At 34.1% G+C, this 9,779-nt stretch overlaps 1 protein-coding gene across 2 annotated transcripts in view; it reads left to right on the top strand.

The window, feature by feature from the left end:
* The window catches only part of LNX2 (ligand of numb-protein X 2), a 92,667-nt gene that overhangs the window by 55,145 nt on the left and 27,743 nt on the right, over positions 1–9,779 (top strand). The window lies entirely within an intron of this gene.

Here is a 9,779-nt window from a genome sequence, read left to right as displayed (position 1 = left end):
AAAAAGAAACAAGTAACTTGGTAAAAAACACCAAAGTGCCAATAAGTAAGTAGGCAAATCCAATACAGAAGAGACACAATGAATAAGTTGTATGGGACAGTATTTAACATCATTATTTATCAAAAACATGAATACAAAAACTACAGTGAGGAAGTATCATTTTATACCTATTAATATTTTTGCTGCTATAATATGAAATTTAAATGGGTGACAGGATATTATGATAGACTCTTTTTACAAGACAGTTAAGCAATTTGTTTTTAAAACTATAAATGTACATATCCTTTTATGTAGCTTATTATCCTAAGGAAATATCCAGAAGAAGGAAAGATTATATGTAAATAATGTTCACTGCAACATTATGCATCATTTGATAAATTGGAGTCAATTTAATTACTAAAAGTAGGGAAGGGTTAAAAATACGATAGTGCATAAACTCAATGGGATATTATGCAGCTAATAAAAAATAATTTTCTTGCAATATGGAAACAAATATACATGATTTTATTTGCTAAGCTCTTATAAAGATTATGTGTTCAGGGACTAGACTGAACAAGAACAGGGGTTAGAAAACTTTAAATGTTTAGTGGGGATCTTTGTTCTAATAAGAGCTTTTTAAAAGGTTAAATAATTTATTTAGTTGATTAGCGAGTTTTATAATTTGGTTTTGTTAAAAGACTTTATCTTTAAAATTTTTTATACACTTAAGAAGCGTTAAAATAAATATCATGTTTATAGAATCACATAAAATGGCAGAAATGTATAGAATTCTAAACTTCAAAGTAAACCATTTGTACAGTATGAATCTGCAGTAATCTTCCTGTGAAAAGCAAAGCATAGTGCATCATATTGGATTTAGATATAATAGTGTAAGTCTGATATAGAACAGCTTGCTGTTATACTTACACATAAAATCATAGAATTGAAGGAGACCATCTAATTTAATCCCCTCATTTTATAATTAAGGAAACCAAGTCACATTAGAGCTACTTAGTGGTATAGTTAGACTTAAGCTTTAATTTTCTTGTTTACTATTCTAATAAACCATGCTGACTCTACCACAGGACAAATCATGTCCTCTACTACTGTGTAGTAGTCAAAGTTTTATGTACACATGAATATACACATTCATTCTGTTCCTAAATATCAGTGTTATAAAGGGGTTCCACTGTACTCGTTGGAAATAATTAAAATACAGGAGGAAGACCAAAAAAGAGTGAACTATTATTAACATGTTAGAAACATTTAGATTTATATAGAAAGTGCTTAAATCTGAACTATTGCCTAAAAATAGGAGTTAAGAAAGAGTAGACTAGACAGACTTTTGAAAATGCTTGGTAACATAGCCCTATGTTTTTATATATCGTCTGTCACCAGCAGGCATAGAATCTGAACATGATGGCAAAGGCCTTCCCAGAAATTGACACCAGACTTTTGAATAATAAACTAGTTTGGGTCAGGCCTAGTTACACTGAAGAATATTTTAGGCTTCCTAACTTCTCTGAATAGAACTATTCTTTTTAGGGTATAGTATTCTTTTCTCTTTTATTAGTTAAGGGATATTAGAGGAACTGAACAAAGTTTCAATTCAGTTACTTATTATTCTGAGAACAGTGACATAAAAATTTCACAGATTTTTAGGAACAGTCTTTTAACTTGCATTTAGAAATTTAATATATAGTTGAAGTATTACTAATGTTTTCTATCAAACCATTTATGATGATCATGTAAAATCTTGGGAATTGCAAACTATACATCATTTACAGGTTGATAAAAGCTAAGCAGTTATATCCAGTTGAAAGTTTCCTTTTCCAAGTGTGCTTATTGATTTTTGAATTACCAATTTAATCATTTCCAAAGTGTCTTAGGCCTATAACAGGAAAGATACAGTGAAAAGGTTGTTGATTGGAAAAGGTGGTGATTTGCCTGATAATAAACAGCTAAGTGTAATTATTGCGTATATAAATATGAAAAGTTAAATTTAATATTTTTATATCCCATTTGAACAGATATGTGATAAACAGTCTAATCTTTATTCTCTCAAATAAAAACACTGACATTCAGGTAGCAATGTATATTATCCAATGCTCAACCCTAAATAATATAGTTCATTTGTTTGTTTATTTGGCAAATTCATTCACATTTCTGGCACCTTGATGGGTATGACTAGATGTGTGGGCTTAGCTAGGACTTGTCAGCTGGAGAGACTACAGGTAGCCTTTCCAGCATGGCGGCCTCAGGGTATTTAAAGTTCCTATGTCGTGGCTCAGTGTTCCAGTGAACAAGGCAGAAGAAGCTGCATGGTCTAGTGTGATGTAGTCTTGAAGTCACATAGCATCCCTTCTGTTACTCTGTTGGAAGCAGTCACAAGCCCACTCAGATCCAAGAGGAGGGGACGGACATAGATTTCACCTTGTGATGAGAAGTCAAAAAATTTACAGCCATGTTCTAAAACCAACAAAAACTAGTAAGAACAATGATGTTATGAGGCACAGAATACGATTATTATGACTGTAGCATCTCTGTATGCAATCTCACTTGTTTGTTAGAAATTGATAAGTTTTGTCTATAAATTTCATTGAAATTCTTAGAATTTCAGCATCAGCAACAATGAGTCATTTTATAAAAGTTAAGTGGCTGTCACATGCCTTTGTTCTTGAATTTTTAGGGTTTGGAAATCTCTTAATTATTGGTAGAAATTAGCAGTAGTTTGCGTGAATTTGGTCATTTCAAGTTTAAGATCTTCCCTGTTTAAATGAAATTCTACTCTTAAGAAATCTGTTCTGGTTTGAGAAGAGCTGACATTTTCCTCCTATAGATTAAAATATTTATGAAAGATGAATGTTTTTAAATGAAATTGCTGTTATTAACTGATTATATATTAGTAAAACAATGAAAATTTTCAGAGACATGGACAGTGTCCTTCTTTGAAAGGATATATAAAGCCTTTAAGAAATATTCTATATGCTATACTAAATACGTAACATTTTAGTAATTGCTGTGTGAAATTCTGCCAAGCAGGATCAACTGTAAAGCATTCCTCCCACCTTTCTCTACCGCTTTCTCCAACCCACTCTCAATTTAACATTTAAAGCTTACGGTAATTGTGAATATTTTTTGTTGTTAAAATGTGCATTTGCATTCTAGTTTATGGCAAGGTTCAGAACCTTTTTTCTTTTAAAAATTATAGTTTAATGCTATTGTAAAACAAGTTTGAGCAATAGAGAGAAAACCTTTAAAGAAATGTCTTTCCATGCCGAGACCTTTTCTAGTTCATCAGATGGTTTTGAAACTTTTAGGGGTCAAGGGTAGGCTGAGTCAAGATTTCACTTTTAAACTTTAACTTGGAGGGAAGTTTATATTTAGCAGATTCTTATCAGCATTCCTTTCTCATGTATACTGTAAAGAAGCAGATATATATTTGCAGATATATTTGCAAATTAAGCATATTATAAGAATCTAGTATTCAGAATATATAAAGAACTCTTATAAATAAAAAGACAAATAATCCATTCTTAAATGGGCAAAGGATTTGAGTAGATATTTTTCCAAAGAAGATATTCAAATCGCTGGTAAACACATGACAGAGGCTCAGCATCGTTAGTTCATTTTTATATTGGATTATTTGTCTTTTTACTAAATTGTAAGAATTCTGAATACTGGACCCTTATCAGATATATGATTTGCAAATATTTTCTCCCATTCTATCAGTTGTCTTTTGCAACTTTAATTTTTATGAAGTCCAGTTTATCGATTTTTGTCTGTCTGCTTGTGGTTTTGGTGTCATATCAAACAAACCATTGTGTAATCCAAGGGCACAAAGATTTACACGTATGTTTTCTTCTAAGAGCTTACTAGTTTTAGTTTTCACATTTCAGTCTTTGATCCATTTTGAATTAATTGTGATGGGAGAACATAATGTGTATTTTTGAATCCTTTAAATTTTATTGAGGCTTTTTTTTTATGGCCTAGCACATGTTTTATCTTAGAGAATGTTCAGTGTGTACTCGAGATGAATGTATATTCTGTTATTGATGGGTGGAGTGTTGTATATATGTTTATCAGGTCTAGTTGGTTTATAGTACTGATAAAGTCTATACTTCCTTGTTCTATGTCTAGTTCTTCTATCCATTATTGAAGGTGATGTATCAAAGTTTCTATTATTAAATTGTCTATTTCTTTCTTTAATAAGTCATTTTTTACTTATGTATTTTGCTACTCTGGTGCATTTATGTTTATAATTGTTACATCTTGATAGATCAAGCCTTTCTTTACATCATTATAAAATGTACTTCTTGTCACAGAAACAATTTTTGCTTGAGTCTATTTTGTCTGAAATTAGTATGCTCACCCAGCTCTCTTTTGGTTACCGTTTGCATGGTATATGTTTTTCCATCTTTACTTTTGGTCTATTTATGTCTTTGAATCTGAAGGTTGTCTCTGTAGACAGCATATAGTCGATTATTTTTTTTAATTTATTCTGCCAATCACTGACTTTGGAGTGTTTAATCTGTGTAATTTAGTGTAATTACTGATTAGGTAGGCTTTGTATCTGCCATTTTGCAATTTGTTTTCATATCCCTTATTTCTCTTTTCTTCCATTTCTTCCTTCTTTGTGTAAAATAGATATTTTTAATATGCCATTTTAATTCCCTTGTCATTTCTTTTAATTAAAACTATTTTCTTAGTTGTTACCATGGGGGTTACAATTAACATCTTAGCTTATAACAGTCTAGTTCAAATGAATACCAACTTAATTTCACCAGTGAATTAATCAGGGTTCTCCAGAGAAACAGAACCAGCAGGAATTATTATGAGGAATTGGTTCATGTGATTATAGAGGCTGAAAAGCCCTACAATCTGCTGCCTTGCAAGCTGGAGACCCAGGGAAGTCAATGGTGTAATTCAGCCTAAGTGTGAAGGGCTGAGAACCACGGGAGCCAGTGATGTAAATCCCAGTCTGAGGACAACAGAAAATGAGAAAAGATGTCTCAGCTCAAACAGGTAAAAAAGGGACACATTCCTCCTTCCTTCATGTTTTGTTCTATTCAAGTGCTCAATGGATTGAATGATTCCCAACCACATTGGGGAGGGCAATCTACTTTTATTCTTTACTGAGTACACTGAGTCTCTTGCTAATCTCATCTGAAGACACAGAGAAACAATGTTTAATCTGGGCACCCCATGGCCCACTGTTGTTGACACATAAAATTACCTATCAGTACTAATTTAAAAACTTTGCATATATATTAACACATACTTACATTCCCTCCCCTCCTGTGTACTGTTATTAAACAAATTACATCTTTATACATTATGCACCCATCAACACAATTATTATTGTTTTACATATTTGTCTTATAAAAGAGTTGCAAACAAACAAAAATAGATAAAATACTTTTATGCTTTTTTTTTATATTTACCTTTATGGTGCTCTTTATTTCTTCATGTGGATTCAGATTACTCTCTAGTGCTCTTTCACATCAGCTAAAGGACTTTTAGTTTTCTTATAGGTTAGGTCTGCTACCAACAAACTCTTATTTTTGTTTATCTAGGAATGTCTTAATTTCTCCTCTATTTTTGAAGGATAGTTCTAGTGGATGTAGACTTAGTGGTTGGTGGTCTCTCTTGTTCTCTCATACTCTCTCTTTCTCTCTCTTTTTTTAAGAACTTTGAGTATGTCATCTGCTGCCTTCCGGCCCCCATGCTTTCCAAAGAGAAATAAGCAGGATCTGTTGAGGATCCATTCTATGTGATCAGTTGTTCCTCTCTGGAATAACTCTTTTTTCAAGATTCTTTATCTTTGGCTTTCAGCACATTGATTATGATATGGATCATAATCAATGATTATGGATCTCTTCTAGCTTTCCTACTTGGATTTTTTCATCTTCTTAGATATGTAGATAAATGTTTTTCATCAAATTTGGGAAGTTTTTGACCATTATTTTTTCAAATATTTTCTTTCTGACCCTTTCTACTTTTGGGACTCCCATTATGTATATGTTGATACTCTTGATGGTGTCCCAAAGGACCCTGAGGCTCTGTACTTTTACTGTTTTTCCCACTCTTTTTCTTTTTGTTCTTCAGACTGGATAATCTCAGCGTATTTTCAAGTTTGCTGATTCTTTCTTCTTCCTGTTCAAATCTGCTGTTAAACTTCTCTAGTGAATTCTTTATTGTACCTCTTAATTCCAAAATTTCTATTTAGATCTCTATTATAATTTACATGTCTTTATTGATATTTTCTTTTTGGTTAAGACATGATACTTTTATTTTCCTTTAGTTCTTTAGAAATGGTTTCCTTTAGTTCTTTGAACATATGACTTTTATGGACTAATTCTGTAAAATCTCTGCTCAGTTAGCTTACTGGGCAGCTAATGATTTGACAGAGAATTCCTTGAATGCCTGAAATCAGTCAGTCTCCCTCTTTGCCAGGGGCTCCCCGTGCACAGTGGGGCATGCCATGCCTTGGGACAGGCACTTGACGGCTCTGCCTTAGCTTTCATTTCTTGCCTTCACAGAGCTGTGATGTCAGCCAGAAGTGACAGCTTCGGGCCTTCTCAGGTCTTTCCTGTGCATGCACATAGCCCTGGACATATCGAACCCCTGTAGATGTTTCATTCCTTGGCTTTTCCTTTTAAACATTTTGATTAGCCTTTTGTTTATCCACCTTGGGCAACCACAATCATAAACATTACCTTGGATTTTTTTTTAATTTTTTTCCAACAAGTGCCCCCAGTGAAAAGGCTGTTTGCACTGGGTAAGCTCTGAGTCGGGTCAAGTAAAGGCAGCAGTGCAAGTGGGGAACCAACAGATGGGTCAATTAATGGCAGTTCTCTGGGAGTGGGGCTTGATGGCTCCCCAGTCTGCTCCTCCAGTGTCTGCCAGACTCTCGGTTTCCGCTATGACGTGGGCTATTGCTGTTCCAGTCTACTGTGGAACTGGGGAGGTGGGGATGGGATTAGGGCAAGTGCAAACGCCACAAAGCTGTCTGTTCTTCCTGAGAGTCAGCCATTTTTCTTGAGTAAATTTGGACTGCTGTAATCCTTTGGCTAATTTCCAGATTCGGCAACATTGGTTCTGACAGTTTCTTCCAGTGTTCGCATTGCTTTTATGGAGGAGAGGCTTTTCAGATATCCTTAATCTACCACTTCGGCGGACATCACTTGAATTGGACTTTTGTATATTTTACTCCATAACTATTTTTATCATTTTTCTTGATTCTGGGGTATTCACATTCTTTCAGTTTCATTAAGTGCCTGACTTTATGTGGTGTTTAGCATGCGTTGTCTTATTGTACTTCTACTACATTACCACCACCACCACTACTAATACTGCTGATGATAATATAGTGTGTTCTGTTAACACCATGTGTTTCCTAATATGAATTAGCTCATACACAATTGTTATCAGGGAGTGATGTCACTATGGTATAAATCAAATTAGTTCTTCTATATAAGAACTTATATTTTCCTTCATAAGAAGAATCAAAATAGTGGGAATAGAAGAATAACCTTCAGCGGAAAAGGGAAAACAATCTCTCAGTTTGGGTCTTGACTGCTGTAAGAGCCCTTTGGTTTTATTTTAAGAAAAGTAAAAAACACACCTGCATCGAGAGATCCCTCCTGAGGGAGATGCAGCCCTCAGCCTGTGGCGGGTTGCATTGCCTCAGCAGCCACGGCCTCAGAGCTCCGCTTCCACCTGCATGGTCTCAGCACGTGCCTACCCCAGTCTAATTAAATGTTGCATGTATTTCTGTTCTATTGCTTTAATTCATTTTTTATATCGTCTATACTAGTCTCCTGCTACACTGAGTTACCTGCTTGAATAAAACAAGTTACCTCCCCCAATGCAATTGCAGTTGTATTATTATTAAATATTCTATTTCCAGCATAGGTCTTTGTGATTTTTGTTTTAGTACTAACATTCTATGAGTGTGTTTTTAGGTACAAGTTTTTAGGAAAAATTCAATTTATGTTTCATAAGGCCTAGAAAAAGACCTCCCATGAATAAATTTAGTATGATACAGTGGAAAGCAACAGGAGGCTTTGAAATCAGATCTGAGCGTGTTTGGATTTTGGCTCTGCAATTTAATAGCTATGTGACGTTGGCTTAGTTAAGTCTCAAGTTTCCTATTTGTTAAGTGGGGATAACAGAGTGGTTGTGAGGATACCATGAAATAATGTATATAAAGGTCCTTACACAGTGACTGGCACAAATCAGGCACTCCACAAATGTTGGGTTTTTCCTTTTTCAGTTCCTAGTGTTTACAGACTTGAAGGATGATGGCTCTGAGCTGTCTGTGGTTGTGAGCTTTCCTCTGTCCGAGCCTGCTCTGATCTACTCATTCTGTAATAGAATTTTTTAAGAATAGCCTTATTGAGATGTATTTCACATGTCATAAAATTCACCTATTTAAAGTATACAATTCAGTGGTTTTTAGTGTGTTCACAGAATTGTGCAACCATCCTCACAACCTAATTTTTAGAACATTTTCAACAAACGGGAAAGAAACCCCATACCCATTAGCAGCCATTCCCCATTACCCAATGCACAGGTTTTGAGTGATCTATCCCAACCCTCTTTTTCCCTAAAGCCCTGTAATTTTTAGTGTGCAGTTTTTCTAGGATGCGTATATTATGTTAAGAGAAAGGCTTGTGTTATAATCTAGGCTTTTGCCCTCATCACTGATAGTGTTCTTTCTGAGGTCACCATGATTTTCTAATTGCCAAATTAAAACTAACACTTTTTGGTTCTTATTTGCTCCTTTTGTGACATTTGCACTAATGACTATTGTTTCTTTGTTGACACTCTTTTCTCCCTTGGTTAAAAGTCTTTCTCTCATAGCCTCCTCCTCTGTCTGCTTGTTTGACCTCAGTCTACTCAGCTGGTCCATCTTGTTTAAATGTGGGTGTTCCCAAAGGTTCTATCTATAGCCTTCCTCTTCTAGTGTGGGATGAGATCATTTTTCCATATTTTTACATGATACCATTTTTGATATCTTTCTTCAGTTCCTGTTAGCAATTTGCTGTCCCTTTGGGAATTTAAGTATACCTATTTCTTTACCTCTAACAACTTTAGGTTTTCCTTTTTAAACTTATTTTTGTAACAAGTATTATCTGTGTGTCTTAATAACATTAAGCTATTAAAGTTTGTGGGGTTTAGAGTTGTTAGCTAGGCTAATTGCCAGGTGATCATGTTCTGTTTATATTTCCTCTTTTCCTGTTCCTGGTTCATTTTTTTCCATTGAACACTAGCTGTTCCCATGTGGATGTTTATATATGATATATATTTTGGAAATTAAATCTTCACCTATCTTTTCAGTCACAATATTTTTATGGGCCACTTTTTGCCTCAACTTTTTAATAAATTATTTCAAAAATGTATTTCTAATTAAATCTGCTTACTTGACAAAAGTAATTTCTTCCATGATCTATTTTTCAAAAATATTTGTCAGGCCCTTGCAAGAACATGTCCTGGATTGCTGCACAACACAAAAAGGAAAATATTTTGTTCCCCATTTTTAACAAGGTGTAGAGAAAACAAGAAATGAGGAAAAGGTGAATAAATTTTATAGTGATCCTTTTCAAGAGCTTGAAATCCAGGATTTAAAATAAATCTTTTTTTATTAGGGAAAATTTATTACTTTTGTAGTTAAGGGATGGCTTCTAGTTTTAATTGAATTTAATTCTGTACTTTATCATAAATTTTGGATTTTTAAAAATATTGAATGAAGGTCTGCAACCCTAGACATAAGGTCTGTGATCACTCATCCCACC

This window comes from Propithecus coquereli, unplaced genomic scaffold (assembly GCF_000956105.1).
Source record: "Propithecus coquereli isolate 6110/MARCELLA unplaced genomic scaffold, Pcoq_1.0 Scaffold306, whole genome shotgun sequence".
NCBI classification, from domain to species: Eukaryota; Metazoa; Chordata; class Mammalia; order Primates; family Indriidae; genus Propithecus; species Propithecus coquereli.
Note: the sequence above shows the minus strand (reverse complement) of the source record. Positions and strands in the feature narration are given on the sequence as shown.